The sequence below is a fragment of the Carcharhinus amblyrhynchos genome, unplaced genomic scaffold (assembly GCF_965287045.1).
Source record: "Carcharhinus amblyrhynchos unplaced genomic scaffold, sCarAmb.v2.hapA chromosome_204, whole genome shotgun sequence".
Lineage (NCBI taxonomy): Eukaryota > Metazoa > Chordata > Chondrichthyes > Carcharhiniformes > Carcharhinidae > Carcharhinus > Carcharhinus amblyrhynchos.
This window is the reverse complement of record NW_027649944.1, coordinates 186,107-203,202: the sequence shown is the minus strand read 5'-3', so window position 1 is coordinate 203,202 and position 17,096 is coordinate 186,107. Positions and strand designations below refer to the sequence as shown.

The window sequence follows — 17,096 nt, the reverse complement described above, 5'->3', positions numbered from 1 at the left end:
AATGTAAATGGTCACCACATCAGAAATCACAATGCTTGGAAATGATTTCTCTCTTTTAGTGTTATCTAAGCTAACTCTACAGGATAAACTCTTTAAATTCCTCTGCACAGGCAGCAGGGTTATTGTAATTAAACCAGAACTTCTGTTTCTCCAATTCAAATCTCTATTCACTCACGTTCCAGGAGAAATATACAGATCACCAGTGACAGGAAGCAGGGGCAGGAAGCGCGATGGTGTGGGGAAAGGCTGGCAACTCCAGAAACACAAAGATTCAGCATCTCATAAGAACATAAGAAATAGGAGCAGGAGTAGGCCATCTAGCCCTTTGAGCCTGCCCCGCAATTCAATAAGATCATGGCTGATCTGAAGTGGATCAGTTCTACTTTCCTGCTTTCTCCCCATAACCCTTAATTCCCTTGCCTGTCAAAAACCTATCTACCCATGACTTAAATAATGACTTTATAAGACCCTTGTCAGGCCTCATTTGGAGTACTGTGCGCAGTTCTGGTCGCCTCACTATAGGAAAGATGTAGAAGCTATTGAAAGGGTACAGAGGAGATTTACAAGGATGTTGCCTGGACTGGGAGGCATGCCTTATGAAGTTAGGTTGAGGGAGCTGGGTCTCTTTTCCCTGGAGAGACGAAGGTTGAGAGGCGACCTGATAGAGGTTTATAAAATGTTGAGAGGAATGGATAGGGTGGATTCTCAGAGGCTATTTCCCCGGGTTGAAATGGTCGCTACGAGAGGACACAGATTTAAGGTGCGGGGAGGAAAGTACAGAAGTGATGTTAGGGGTAAGTTTTTCACTCAGAGGGTGGTGAGTGAGTGGAATCGGCTGCCGTCAGTGGTGGTGGAGGCAAACTCGCTGGGGTCTTTTAAAAGACTTCTGGATGAGTATATGGGGTTTTATGGGATTGGGGGTTATAGATAGGTGTTGATGTGATCGGCGCAACTCGTGGGCCGAAGGGCCTGTTTGTGCTGTAGTGTTCTATGTTCTAAATATATTTAGCGAGGCAGCCTCCACCACTTCAACAGGCAGAGAATTCCAGAGATTCACCACCCTTTGAGTGAAGAACTTCCTCCTCGACTCTGATCTAAACTGCACCTCCCCCCCCCACCCTTATCTTGAGGCTGTGCCCTCTAGTCCTGCTGTCCTTTCTGAGCGGGAAGAATCTCTCTACCTCTACCCTATCCATCCCTTTCATTATCTTATACATCTCTATAAGATCCCCCCTCATCCTTCTAAACTCCAACGAGTACAGACCCAGTCTATTTAGTCTCTCTTCATAGTCCAACCCCCTCATCTCAGGTATCAGCCTAGTGAACCTCCTCTGCACACCCTCCAAGGTCAAAATATCCTTGCGCAAGTGCGGCGACCAAAACTGCACACAGTACTCCAGCTGCGGCCTCACCAGTGCCCTGTACAGTTGCAGCAAGACCTCCCTGCTTTTATATTCAATCCCCCTCGCTATGAAGGCCAGCATCCCATTCGCCTTCCTGACCACCTGCTGCACCTGCAGACTGGGTTTTTGCGACTCGTGCACAAGGACCCCCAGATCCCTCTGCACCGTAGCATGCTGCAGCTTTTCACCCTTTAAATAGTAATCCCTCCTACTATTATTTCTGCCAAAGTGGATAACCTCACACTTGCTAAAATTATACTCCGTCTGCCAGGTCCTCGCCCACTCGCTCAGCCTATCCAGATCCCTCTGCAGACTTTCCACACCCTCCGCACAATTTGCTTTTCCACTCATCTTTGTGTCATCAGCAAATTTCGTCACCCTACACTCAGCCCCCTCCTCTAGATCATCTATATAAATGGAAAATAGTTGAGGCCCCAGCACCGATCCCTGCGGCACTCCACTAGTCACCAACCGCCAGTCAGAATTGCACCCATTGATACCAACTCTCTGCCTCCTATTAGACAATCAATCCTCTATCCATGCTAACACCTTACCCCCAACTCCGTGCCCCCTAACCTTCTGTAGCAACCTTTTGTGCGGCACCTTATCAAACGCCTTCTGAAAATTGAGAAACACCACATCCACCGGTTCCCCTCTGTCTACCGTACTAGTCACATCCTCATAGAAATCCAATAAATTCGTCAAACACGACTTCCCCTTAACGAATCCGTGCTGCGTCTGCTGGATCAAACCATTCTTTTCTCGGTGCCTCGCTATTTCTTCTTTGATGACGGATTCAAGCATTTTTCCAACAACAGACGTTAAACTAACTGGCCTATAATTCCCTGCCTTTTGTCTGCTACCTTTTTTAAACAGCGGTGTAACATTAGCCGTTTTCCAATCTTCCGGCACTTCCCCGGAATCCAGTGAATTTTGGTAAATAATCACTAAGGCATCTACTGTCACCTCTGCCATTTCCTTCAGAACCCTGGGATGCATTCCATCCAGTCCTGGGGACTTGTCCACCATCAGTCCCGTTAGTCTATCAAGCACTACCTCTCTAGTGACAGTAATTGCAATCAGGCCCTCAACTCCTACCATCCTTCTATCTTTAATATCCGGCAAACTATTCGCGTCCTCCTCCGTGAAGACCGAGGCAAAAAACTTATTTAAGGCCTCCGCCATTTCCTCATCTCCCACCACTAAATCCCCCCTCTCATCCTCTAAGGGTCCAACATTCACTCTAGCCAGCCTCCTCCTCTTTATATATTCACAAAAACTCGTACTGTCCTTTTTTATATTTAGTGCTAGTTTAGCTTCATAGTCTATCCTTCCTTTCTTTATCAACTTCTTAGTCATTCTTTGTTGATTTTTAAACCTCTCCCAATCTTCCACTCGCCCACTACTTTTAGCCACTCTAAACTCATCAGCTTTTAATTTAATACTCTCCTTTATTTCCTTCGATAATCACGGCTGGTTATCCCTTCTCCTACATTCCTTCTTGACCATTGGAATATATTTCTGCTGAGTACCGAAAAAGATCTCCTTAAAAATCCCCCATTGTTCCTCAGCAGTCCTACCGACCAATCTGCGCCCCCAATCTACATTTGCCAATTCCTCTCTCATCCTATCGTACTCCCCTCTGTTCAAACAGAGGACACAGGTTCGGGACCCTACTTTCTCAAGGGAAAGTACTCCAGCTGTGGCCTCACCAGTGCCCTGTACAGTTGCAGCAAGACCTCCCTGCCTTTACATTCTATCTCCCTCGCTATAAAGGCCAGCATTCCATTCGCCACCAACCATTAAACACCAGGAGGCAGAGACAAAACCCTCATCCCGAGTGTTTGGGGAATGCCGAGAGGACTTGTGGTTCAGCTGGCAGGGTGACGATGATGGATTCCGACAGAGAATCCAGAAGGAAGGATGGGACCTTGTCCTTTATTGAAGGAATTTTCTTCCAGCTTTGAGCTGGAGCTTGGAACTCAGGAAGAGGCAGAACGCAGATTCAGGAAGGCTGGTTGTAACAGACTATGGTCATATTGTCTCAGGTTTCGAAAATTCAATCAAGATGCTTCAGATGATGGAAATAATTAAAATGAATTAGGAGCAGGAGAAGGCCATTCAGCCCTTTCAGCTTGTGCTGTTATTCATTGCAACCATGACTGATTTGAATGGTTGTCTTCCCTCCACTTTCCTGTCTGTCTCCCATAACCCTGGACCCTCTTGTTGATCTGAAATCTGTCTAACTCGGCCTGGAGTCTATTCGCTGCCCCCAACCTCACTGCTCTCTGGGGGAGAGAATCCCAGACTCTGAGAAGAAACTTCTCCTCAGCTCCATCTTCAACGGGAGACCCATTATTTTTGACACCAAGCTTCCTGCTTCTAGATTGTCCCATGAGGAGAAATTAACTCTGTCAAAACCACTCAGAATTTTATGTTTCAGTAAGATCACCTCTCATTCTAAACTCCAAAGGACTCACAGACCCAAACTGCTCAAAGTTAGCCCCTTCCAAACTCACAACCACTGCTAGCGAGAAGGACAAGGGTAGCAGATACCTGGGAACAACAATACCTGCAAGTTCCCCTTCAACTCACTCACCATCCTGACCTCAAAATATATCGCTGCTCCTTCACCGTCACTGGGTCAAAATCCTGGAACTCCCTCCCTAACAGCACTGTAGGTGCACCTACACTTCATGGACTGTAACAGTTAAAGAAGGCAGCTCACCATCACCTTCTCAAGGGCAATTAGGGATGGGCAATAAATGCTGGCCCAGACCATGTTGTTGCAGGTAGAATATTTTTAAAGATTTTAATGTTTAAAGTGTTACAAGTTGGCTTACATTAACACTGCAATGAAGTTACTGAGAAAATCCCCTAGTTGCCACACTCCAGCGTCTGTTCAGGCACAGTGAGGGGGAACTTAGTATGGTCAATGCACCTAACCAGCAACATCTTTGGAGTGTGGGAGGAAACATAGGATAGGAGCAGGAGGAGGCCATTCAGCCCTTCGAGCCTGCTCCACTATCACAATCACGGCTGATCATTCAACTCAAAAGCCTAATTCTGCTTTCTCCCCATAACCTTTGACCCCATTCACCTCAAGTGCTATATCCAGCTGCCTCTTGAATACGTTCAATGTTTTGTCATCAACTACTTCCTGTGGTAATGAATTCCACAGGCTCACCACTCTTTGGGTGAAGAAATGTCCCCTCACCTCCATCCTAAATGGTTTACCCTGAATCCTCAGTTCTGGACTCCCCCACCATCAGGAACATCCTCCCTGCATCTCCCCTGTCTAGTCCTGTTAGAATTTTATAACTCTCTATGAGATCCCCTTTTGTTCATCTGAACTCCTGTGAAAACAATCCTAACCTGGTCAATCTCCCCTCATATATCAGTCCCACCATCCCTGGAATCCGCCTGGTAAACTTTCGCTGCACTCCCTCTGAAAGCAAGAGCATCCTGCCTCAGAAAAGGAGACTGAAACTGTACACAATACTCTAGGTGTGGCCTCACCAAGGCCCCTGTATAACTGCAACAACACATCCCTGCTCCTGTAATCGAAACCTCTCACAATGAAGGCCAACATACCATTTACCTTCTTTACCGCCTGCTGTACCTGCCTGCTTACCTTCAGTGACTGGTGCACAAGGACACCCAGATCCCTCTGCACACTCCCCTCTCCCAATTTACACCCATTCAGGTAGTAATCTGCCGCCTTGTTTTTGCTTCCAAAGTGAATAACCTCACATTTAATTAAACTGTATCTGCTCACTCACCCAGATCATTCTGAAGGATCTCTGCATCCTTATCAGTTCACCCTCTCACCCAGCTTGGTATCATCTGCAAACTTTGAAATGTTCCCTCATCCAACTCATTAATATATATTGTGAATAGCTGGGGTCCCAGGACTGATCCTTGCGGCATCTCGCTAGTTACTGCCTGCCAATTTGAAAAGCACCCATTAATTCCTGTTTTCTTTCTGCCAACCAGTTTTCTGTCCATCTCAATACATTTCCCCTAATCCCATATGCTTTAATCTTGCACAATAATCTCTTGTGCGGGACTTTGTCAAACACTTTCTGAAAGTCCAAATATACCACATTGACTGGCTCCCCCATGTCAGCTCTGCTAGTTACATCTTCAAAGAATTCCAACAGATTTGTCAAGTATCATTTCCCCGGAGGAAACCCACACAGACACAGGAAGAACGTGCAGACTCCGCACAGCCAGTCACCCAAACCAGGAATTGAACCTGGGTCCCACAAACAGTGAGGCAGCAGTGTTAAACACTGTACCACCATGCTGCCCAGCACGGCATGGACAGAGATTCGGCTAATGGACAGGAAACAGTGAATGGAGTTGAGGGTTCTTTTCCGGGTTGGGGATCGGTAACCAGTGGGGCTCCACACAGGGATCACTGCTGGGACGGCAATCCTTTACCATATATATTACTGACTTGGAGAAAAAAAAATGAATGTACTATTGCGAAATTTACAGACAACACAAAAATAGATGGAAAGGTGAGTTGCAAGAGGGATACAAGCAGTTTACAGAGAAATATTGATAGGTTAAATAATTAGGGAAAAGTTGGCAAATGGAGTATAATGTGGAAAAATGTGAAGTTGTTCATTTTGGAAGGCAGAACTAAAGAACAGAATTGTTTAAATGGAGAAAAACTGCAGAAAGCTGCAACACAAAGGGATTTGAGCGTACTTGTGCACAAAACACAGAAAGCTAGCACCCAGGAACAGCAGATAATCATAAATGGAATGATTTTTGATTTGATTTATTATTGTCACATATATTAACGTATAGTGAAAAGTATTGTTTCTTGTGTGCTATACAGACAAAGCATACTGTTCATAGAGAAAGAAAGGAGACAGTACAGAATGTAGTATTACAGCCATAGCTAGGGTGTAGAGAAAGATTAACTTAATGCGACGTAGGTCCGTTCAAAAGTCTGACAGCAGCAGGGAAGAAGCTGTCCTTGAGTCAGTCAGTACATTTTATATTGAATGTTTTGAAGGCAAGGATAGATAATTTTTTGAATAATAAAAGGGAATTAAGCGTTATGGTGAGCCGGTGAGTAAGTGGTGCTGAGTCCACAAAATGATCAGCCATGATCTTATTGAATGGCGGAGCAGGCTCGAAGGGCCAGATGGCCAACTCCTGCTCCTAGTTTATATTCTTATGTTATTATGATACGAGACCTCAGACTTTTGTACGTTTTTCCCAACAGAAGATGATGAAGAGAGAATGTCCAGGGTGCGTGGTGTCCTTAATTATGCTGGCTGCTTTGCCGAGGCAGCGGGAAGTGTAGACAGAGTCAATGGATGGGAGGCTGGTTTGTGTGATGGACTGGGCTACATTCACGATCTTTTGTAGTTCCTTGTGGTCTTGGGCAGAGCAGGAGCCCATACCAAGCTGCGACACACATCCTGAAAGTACGCTTTCTATGGTGCATCTGCAAAGTTGATGAGAGTCATAGTGGACACGCCAAAGCTCCTTAAACTCTTTAGAGAAAGTAGAGGTGTTGGTGGGCTTTCTTAACTATAGTGTCAGCATGGGGGAACCAGGACAGGTTGCTGGTGATCTGGACACCTAAAAACTTGAAGTTCTCGACCCTTTCTACTTCATCCCCATTCACGTAGACAGGGGCATGTTCTCCTTTACGCTTCCTAAAGTCGATGACAATCTCCTTCGTTTTGCTGACATTGAGGGAGAGATTATTGCTGCCGCACCAGTTCACCAGATTCTCTGTCTCATTCCTGTACTCTGTCTGAGATCCAACCCACTACGGTAGCGTCGTCAGCAAACTTGAAAATTGAATTGGAGGGGAATTTGGCTGCACAGTAATAGGTGTACAAGGAGTATAGTAGGGGGCTGAGAACACAGCCTTGTGAGGCCCCGGTATTGAGGATGATTGTGGAGGAGGTGTTGTTGCCTATCCTTACTGATTGTGGTCTGTGAGTTAGGAAGTTCAGGATCCAGTCACAGAGGGAGGAGCTGAGCTCAAGGCCATGGAGTTTAGAGGTGAGCTTTGTTGGAATAATGGTGTTGAAGGCTGAGCTGTAGTCAATAAACAGGAGTCTGACATACAAAGAGCAAAGAACAGAGAAAAGTACAGCACTGGAGCAGGCCCTTCAGCCCACAATGTTGTGCTACGAACATGCTGCCAAATTAAACTAATTCCTTCTGCCTGCCCTTGGTCCATATCCCTCTATTCCTTGTATAGTCATGTGTTTATCCGAAAGCCTCTTAAATGCCCCTATTGTATCTGCCTCCATCACCATCCGTGACAGTGTGTTCCAGACACCTACCACTCAGAATCATTGAATCTATGGCACAGAGACAGGCCATTTGGCCCAAACTGATCCACGCCAACAAGAACACTCATCTAAGCTAACTCCATTTGAATCACAGAATTCCTACAGTGCAGAAGGAGGCCATTCGTCCCATCGAGTCTGCACCAATCACAATCGCACCCAGGCCCTTTTCCTGTAACCCCACATACTTACCCTGCTCATCTCCTGACACTAAGGGGCAATTTAGCATGGCCAATCAGTGTAACCTGCACATCTTTGGAGTGTGGAAGGAAACTGGAGCACCCGAATGAAACCCACACAGACACGGGGAGAACATGCAGACTCCACACAGACAGCGATCTGATACTGGAATCAAACCTGGGTCCTTAGCGCTGTGAGGCAACAGTGCTAATCACTGTGTCACCATGCAGCAAATATTAAATATTTGCCTGAATTTGGCCCATATCCCTCTAAACCTTTCCAATCCATGTATCTGTCCAAATGCCTTTTAAATGTTGTCAATGTCTCTGTCTCAACCATTTCCTCCAGCAGCTCATTCCACTTACGTACCACCCTGTGTGTTTAAAAGTTACTTTGTAAAAACTTGCCCCTCACATCTCTTTTGAATTTCCCCCCTCTCACTAAGGGCAAATCCCTTAGTATTAGACATTTAAACTCTGGGGAAAAGATTCTGGCTGTCAACCCTATCTACGGCTCTCCTAATTTTATATTCTTCTCTCAGGTCTCCCCTCAGCCTCTGCTGCTCCAGAGAAAACAACTTTTATTTGCCCAGCCTCTCCTTATATCTCATACCCTCTAATCCAGGCAGCATCCTGGTAAACCTCTTCTGCATCCTATCCAAAGCCTTCACATTCTTCCTGTAACGTGGCGACTGGAATTGAATGCAATATTCTAAGTATGGCCTAACCACAGTCTTACTGCACCACGACATGTCACAACAAATAAAGGCAAGCTGCCTTCTTTACCACCCCATCCACTTGTGTGGCCAATTTCAGGGGCGATTTCCCTCACACTGGGTGTGTTTTTGGGGTAATTCCCTTCACAGTGTGTGTGTTTCAGGGGATGTGTTTAGGGCATCGGGGTGCCTCTTCCACTGTGGGTGCATTTGGAGATTCTGTGAGTGTGTTTCTGGAGATGTATTTGGGTTAGTTTATTTTGGGATTATGTGGCGTGTTTTGGGGTTGTGTTGAGGGGTGTTTCTGGAGGTGTATTCGAGTTATTTTCGGGGTCATCACACTGGGTGATTTGGGGGTGTTTTGGATGTATTTGGGGATACTTTGGGGGTATTTTGAGTTTATTTGGGATCTGGGGGATTACTTGGGTGTGTTTTGGGGGTGATTCCCCTCACACTGGATGATTTACTGTTTAGCTGGGGTCTGGGGTGTATCTGAGTGTATTTGGGGATATTTTGTGGTCTGCGGGTTTACTTGTGGGTGTATCTGGGTGATTTGGAGCTGTATCTGGAGGTTTGAGTTTATTTGGGGATATTTTGGGGGTGAATTCCCCTCACAGTGGGTGATTTAGGGGTGTATTTGGGGGGTAGGATTTATTTTGGGTCTGCAGGATTATTTGGGGGTGTATGTGGATTTATTGGAATGGATATCTGGGTATATTTGGAGATATTTTCCAGGTTAAAAATATTTAGTGGTGGAGGCTGCCTCGCTAAATATTTTTAAGACGCGGGTTGATGGGTTTTTGATAAGAGAGGGGATTAAGGGTTATGGGGAGAGGGCGGGAAGGTGGAACTGAGCCACGACAGATCAGCCATGATCTTATTGAATGGCGGGGCAGGCTCGAAGGGCTAGATGGCCTACTCCTGCTCCTATTTCTTATGTTCTTATGTGTTTTGGGGTCTGCAGGTTTATCTGGGTAACTTGGGGTCTTATTTGGGGTTTGCAGATATATTTGGGGGTAATTCCCCTCACATGGTAATTTAAGGGTTTATTTGGGGTGTATTTGAAGACTGCAGGTGTATCTGGGTATATTTGAGGTCTGCGGGTTTATTTGGGGATATTTTGGGGGATATATCTGGGTATATTTGAGGACTGCGCGTTTATTTGGGGGTGTATCTGTGTGTATTTGGGTCAGCGGGTTTCTTTGGGGATATTTTGGGGTGTATCTGGGTATATTTGAGGTCTGTGCATTTATTTGGGGGTGTATCTGTGTGTATTTGGGTTAGCGGGTTTATTTGGGGGTGTATCTGTGTTTTTGGGTCGGGGGTTTATTGGGATTATTTGGGGGTGCATCTGGGGGGCTATTTGAGTTTATTTGGAGTCTGTGGGTTTATTTAGGGATAATTTTGGGGGTGTTTTGTGGTCTGCGGGTTTACTTGTGGGTGTATCTGGGGCTGTATCTGAGGGTTTGAGTTTATTTGGGAGTGATTTGGGGATGTTTTGGGTGTGAATTCCCCACACTGGGTGTATTTGGGGGACAGGGTTTATTTGGGGTCTGCAGGATTATTTGGGGGTTTATCTGGACGTATTTGGATGGGTATCTGGGTGCATTTGTGGGTGTACTTGGGTGGGTATCTGGGTGATTTGTTGGTGTTTTCATGTCTGCAGGAGGATCTGGGGGTATTTGCATATATTTGGGGGCGTATCGGGGGATATTTTGCAGGTGTTTTGGGAATGTATTTGCGGGTGTATCTGGGGATGTATCGTTCATCCATCGTCATCGACGAGGACCTCGACACCATTAGTCATTTTGAGGCTGGTTGCGGTGTGTCTGAAGATGACTGATCAGACCAATTCGGGTACAGAATGTCCTGGCACATATTGGACGGATTTGTGTAGACACTGTAGTTGTTGCACTGGTGGCTCTGGACTTGCGCAGTTCGTGCTTAAGTTGTGTTTCAGCAATACACCTTGCTTCGTGAGCTTGACAGCCTTTGTGGATGAGGTAGCGCCAGGTAGGGCGGTTTTGTGCCAGCGTTTCCCAGGTGGTCGTGTCAGTGTCAAGCGACTTCAGGGAGGCTTTGAGTGTGTCTTTGAAATGTTTCTTCTGCCCTCCATGTGAGAGTCTTCCAGCAGAGAGTTCCTCAAAAAGGAGCTGCTTGGATATGCGCTCATCTGACATACAGATGACATGACCTGCCCACCGGGTCTGCGCTCTCATCAGCAGCGTGTGGACTGATGGTAGACTTGCTCTAGAGAGAACTTCAGTGTCTGGTACTTTGTCTTGCCATCGGATGTGTAATATTCTGCGAAGACAAGTCATGTGGAAATGATTGAGCTGTCTTGCACGCCTTCGATACACAGTCCATGTTTCACAGGCATACAGGAGGGTAGTGAGTACCGCGGCGCTGTAGACCTTCAGTTTTGTTGCTGGTCTGATTCCTCGACGTTCCCATACAGTGGAGCGCAGTCTACCAAAAGCAGAACTTGCCTTTGCTATTCTGCAGTTAACTTCTGTATCAATAGTCACTGCTTGGGAGAGGGTGCTGCCAAAATAAGTGAACTGGTCCACTGCCTGTAGTTTCTACCCTTTGACTGTGATTATGGGTTCTGTGTACGGTGCATGAGGAACAGGCTGATGCATGACTTCGGTCTTTTTAATGTTGATGGTGAGTCCAAAGTTGTCACAAGCTGTGGAAAATTTGTTCATACTGACTTGCACCTCTGGCTCTGAGCCAGTATTTGGAGATGCAGGCATTGGACTGGGGTAAACACAGTAAGAAGCCTGACAACACCAGGTTAAAGTCCAACCAATTTATTTGATAGTAAACTCACAAGCTTTCGGGGTTTGCCCCTTCGTCAGATGAATGGAGAGTTCTGGCCTCAGACAGAGCATATAACAGCACAGCCAGTTTACAGATTACTGATGAGAATGCAATTACTGATTAGAATACTGATTAGAACTCGGTCCTGTACTTATCGAGAAGCTCACCGAGTTGTTCCAGCCCTTTTCGAAGCAAGAATCCATTCCTCAGGAACTTAAAGATGCTTCCATCATACACCTCTACAAGAGGAACAGCAATCGGCAAGTATGCGACAACCACAGAGGAATCTTACTCTCTGGTTGGTTGAGGACGGCTTCAGTGTTCAGCCCATGTCTGCAGGATCTGAGCCTTCTCTGTAATGAGAGTTGTACCATCTGTACGCAGGAACTTCCGAGAGATTGAGGTCCGTAGAAAGTGTTGAGGACTTCTTAGAACCATTTCAAATTGTTTCTGTCAGTGTATCCCTGTATTTCATCTGCCTTGGCGCTCAGCCAGGCATCCTGCATTTTACACAGTTTAATCTGGACTGTCCTGCGAGCACTGGTAAAAGCATTTTTCTTGGCAGCTGAAGATGGGTCATTCCAACAGGCCCGATGAAGACGGTGCTTTTCAACAAGTACAGCCTGTACCTCCTCATCATTCTCATTGAATCAATCATGCTGCTTGTGGGTAGAGGGCCTGAGCATCTTCAGCACAGATGTATGGACAGCATCCCAGAAGCGTTCCCAGTCATCCTCAGCGCTGCCTGCAAGGTGTAGGTCAGCAAGCTTGATTTCTAAGTCTTCAGCCAGTGCTGAAGCTATGCTGGAGTTCTTTAGCTTGGCCGCATTGATTCTTTTCATAACCTTGCTTACTTGTGGTCGCCTCTTGGGTCTGATGCAGAGCCTCACTTTGGAGACAATGAGCCTGTGATCGGTCCAGCAGTCCACACACGGCCTTGGTCACTCTGACATCCTGTCTTTTCTCCTGACAATGACATAGTCAATAAGATGCCAATACTTAGAGCGGGGGTGCATCCAGGAGATCTTGTTACGTGTCGGTAGGTGGAAGGTTGTGTTGGTGATGAGGAGGTTGTGTGCTGCACAGGTCTTCATTAAGAGTAGGCCATTACTGTTACACTTGCCCACTCCGTGCCTCCCAATGACTCCCTGCTAGAAGCAGAGTCACACCCTACTCTTGCATTGAAATCGCCAAGCAAGATCAGCTTGTCAGTACTGCTCACTGCTGATTGTAGGGTGTTTAGTTCTTCGTAAAACTTGTCTTTCATCTCGTCCGGGTTGTTCATTGTGGGGGCACAGGATCAGGGTGGCTTGACTTCTGTTCTGTAGCGGAAGCTGTCATGTCATAAGCCGGTCGTTCACACCCTTGGGTAGACTATCAAGTTTCCAAACAAGGTGACTCCTGACAGCGAATCCATCTCCAGCATCACGATGCTTATCGCTGCCGCGACCACTCCAGAAAAAAGTGTATCCACCTCCAGTTTTAGTCAACTGACCTACATTGGCAAGATGAGTTTCGCTCAGGGCTGCAATGTCAGTGTTGTATCTTGCAAGCTGTCTGGCATCTAAGGCTGTTCTTCTCTCTGGTCTGTCTGCTGTAGGGTTGTCCAAAAGCGTGCACGTGTTCCAAATGCCAATGGTGAGGAGTGTCACCTTGTGTTTTATTTTGTTTGTTCAACCGCAAGATGGGATCCCCGCCAGCCGCAGTAAACTGGCCAGTGTGTAGTGAAGCAGGCAATGTTTAGGGCACCTTTTCCAGCCCCTTCCTCATTCTACAGAGGTGAGCAGTGTGTTCCTGAAGAGGATTGCTCAGTCTCCCAGGCAGACATCGCGTTTCACTGCTGCCTCGGTCAGCGGAAAATGACCGTTCGACCTGAGCCGCCTGCGTGCAGGTCCGTGACTACAGCTCCCAGTGTATCCACACCTGCTGCTTCATCACTCGCCCATCACCACAGGACTCCAAGGGTTGAACAGGACACTGATGATGGTGTCGAGACTAGCGCTTGATTTGGATTGAAGTGAGGGAAGTTGCGCAGTGTCAGCCTTACTCTCTCTTCCCAATTCCCATCCAGATCCAGTGGCAAGACAAGAGTCAAGATGGTTGGAGATGGGACTAGGTGCAATGGATGACCAGGAGGTCTTCTGTGTCTTGTCCTGCTCTTTGCGTTCCACGACGCTTGCAGAGACCGCCTTGACCGTTGGACCTTCCATTGGTCTCGTCCGCTCAATCCTCTGGACCCTGTTTTCACATGCTGGGATAGACATCTCCCTATCTCACCGAGGGTTAAGACCCGTCGGCGACCCTCACTTGGTTTAGCCGGTTTGTCGAGGCTGTTACCCGGGGTGTGGCCGCTGTCACATGCAAACAGCTACGGGGAGCCACAGGTGAGAGCTGAGTGCCAGGTGGGGATAAAAGATGGACAAACCGCCCTGAAAGGACGCAACATGTTCCCCCACCAAAGGTACTACCCCTCCCTGACACCCCATACACCCTATTTGGGGGTGTATTTAGGAGTATATCTGGGTAATTTTGGGGTGTTTCTGGGGGCATAGCTGGGTGACTTAGGGGTGTATTTGGGAGTGTAACTGGAAGTGTATTTAGGAGTATTTCTATGTGATTTGGGGATGTATCTGGGTGATTTAGGAGTGTATTAAGGGGTATACCTGGGTGTTTTTGGGGGTGTATTTAGGGGTACATCTGGGTGATTTGGGCGTTTGGGTGATTTAGGGATATATTAGGGGGAGTATCTGGGGCGTATTTAGGGGTATATCTGGGTGATTTGGGGGTGTATTTTAGGGGTACATCTGGGTGATTTGGGGGCATATTGCATGATGTATCTGGGGGTGTATTTGGATGGGCTGCAGGTGTACCTGGGGTTCTATTGAGGGGTGTCCCTGGTCTTTGAACATAGTAAAAAGTCTGACAACACCAGGTTTTAGTCCAACTTATTTATTTGATAATATACTCGCAAGCTTTCGGGTTAGCCCCTTCGAAAGCTTGCGAGTATATTATCAAATAAATAGGTTGGACTAAAACCTGGTGTTGTCAGACTTTTTACTGTGTTTACGCCAGACCAACGCCGGCATACCCACATCATGACTTTGAACATAGAACATAGAACATTACAGCGCAGAACAGGCCCTTCGGCCCACGATGTTGCGCCGACCAGTTAAAAAACAATGACCCACTAATCTAAACCAATCCCTTTTCGTCCATAAACCTATCCACGGATCTCTTAAACGCACCCAAACTAGGCGCATTTACAACTGCAGCAGGCAGGGCATTCCAATCCCTCACCACCCTCTGGGTAAAGAACCTATCCCTGACATCCGTCCTATAACTACCCCCCTTAATTTAAAGCCATGCCCCCTCGTGCTAGCTTTCTCCATCCAAGGAAAAAGGCTATCACTGTCCACCCTATCTAAACCTCTAATCATCTTATATGTTTCAATAAGATCCCCTCTTAGCCGCTTCTTTCCAGCGAAAACAACCCCAAATCCCTCAGTCTCTCCTCATAGGACCTCCCCTCCATACCAGGCAACATTCTGGTAAACCTCCTCTGCACCCTCTCCAAAGCCTCCACATCCTTCCTGTAATGTGGGGACCAGAACTGCACACTGTACTCCAAGTGCGGCCGCACCAGAGTTGTGTACAGTGTGGGTCTATTTGGGTGTATTTAGGAGTGTATGTGAGGGTATATTTGGGTGTATTTAGGAGTGTATCTGAGGGTATATTTGGGTGTATTTAGGAGTGTATCTGAGGGTATATTTGGGTGTATTTAGGGGTGTATCGGGGGGGTGTCCCGGGTACGTTTAGGGGGGTGTCCCAGATCTCTGGGTATATTTAGGGGAGTACCTGAGGGTATATTTGGGGGTGTATTTAGGGGGTGTCCCGGGTCTCTGGCTATATTTAGGGGTATATCAGGATATATTTGGGGGTATATTTAGGGGGGTGTCCCGAGTATATCGGGGGTATATTTAGGGGGGTGTCCCGGGTATATTAAGGGGTGTATTTACGGGGTGTCCCGGATATATTTAGGGGTATATAGGGGGTGTGTCCTGGGTGTATTTAAGGGGTATATTTGGGGGGATATCCCGGGTATATTTAGGGGTGTATTTAGGGGGCATATTGGGGGGGGTATATTCAGGGGAGGTATATTTAGGGGGTATATTTAGGGGGTATATTTGGGGGGGTATATTTGGGGGGGTATATTTGGGGGGGTATGTTCAGGGGTATATTTAGGGGGGTATATTTAGGGGGGGTATATTTAGGGGGGTATTTGGGGGGTATATTAGGGGGGTATATTTAGGGGGGTATATTAGGGGGGTATATTTAGGGGGGGTATATTAGGGGGGTGTATATTTAGGGGGGTATATTTAGGGGGTATATTTAGGGGGGTATATTGGGGGGTATATTGGGGGGGTATATTTAGGGGGGTATATTTAGGGGGGTGTATTGGGGGGGTATATTAGCGGGGTATATTTAGCGGGGTATATTAGGGGGGTATATTTAGCGGGGTATATTTGGGGGGGGTATATTTAGCGGGGTATATTTAGGGGGGTATATTAGCGGGTGTATATTTAGCGGGGTATATTTAGGGGGGTGTATTGGGGGGGTATATTTAGCGGGGTATATTTAGCGGGGTATATTAGGGGGGTATATTTAGGGGGGTGTATTAGGGGGGGTATATTTAGCGGGGTATATTTAGGGGGGTATATTAGCGGGTGTATATTTAGCGGGGTATATTTAGGGGGGTGTATTGGGGGGGTATATTAGCGGGGTATATTTAGCGGGGTATATTAGCGGGTGTATATTTAGCGGGGTATATTTAGGGGGGTGTATTGGGGGGGTATATTTAGCGGGGTATATTTAGCGGGGTATATTAGGGGGGTATATTTAGCGGGGTATATTAGGGGGGTATATTTAGGGGGGTGTATTAGGGGGGGTATATTTAGCGGGGTATATTTAGGGGGGGTATATTTAGCGGGGTATATTAGGGGGGTATATTAGGGGGGTATATTAGCGGGTGTCCCTGTTGTCTCTCCCGCTCCCCAGACTCGGGCCTACCGGCTCAGGCTCCCTCACACCCAGCCGCTCCATCAGAGCCCGGTACCGCTCTCCCTTACCTGACTCCGAGGGCCCGCGGCCCAGCCCGCTCAGGCCCGGCCCTGCTCCGGCCGCTCCGTCCACCCGGGAATCCCGCTCCGGCCGCCCGGACACCGACACAAACTTCCTCCGACAGCTGAGTGACCAAACCCACCCCCCACAGAGGGATTGGTACAGCCCGGGCTCACCCTGACCCCGCGGAGCAGGTGGACCCGACCATTCCAGAATGGGGGGTGGTAAACAGAGCAGTGCGCCTGCGCAGAGACAGAGGGCAATGGAGGGGCAACCACTGTGAGAGATGGAGAGGGACTGTCTTCATGGAATCATTCATAGTGACCCAGCCATGGAGAGGGAACTGTCTTCATGGAATCACTGATAGTGTCCCAGCCATGGAGAGGGAACTGTCTTCATGGAATCATTGATAGTGTCCCAGCCATGGAGAGGGAACTGTCTTCATGGAATCACTGATAGTGTCCCAGCCATGGAGAGGGAACTGTCTTCATGGAATCATTGATAGTGTCCCAGCCATGGAGAGGA

At 47.3% G+C, this 17,096-nt stretch overlaps 1 protein-coding gene across 1 annotated transcript in view; it reads right to left on the bottom strand.

Moving 5' to 3' along the window:
* klhdc3 (kelch domain containing 3) overlaps positions 1–16,703 on the bottom strand; it is a 128,689-nt gene extending 111,986 nt beyond the window's left edge. Inside the window, exon 1 of the mRNA XM_080183269.1 lies at positions 16,580–16,703. The gene's annotated coding sequence lies outside the window, so the exon portion shown is untranslated. The remainder of the gene's footprint in view (positions 1–16,579) is intronic.
* Positions 16,704–17,096: the final 393 nt, after the last annotated feature.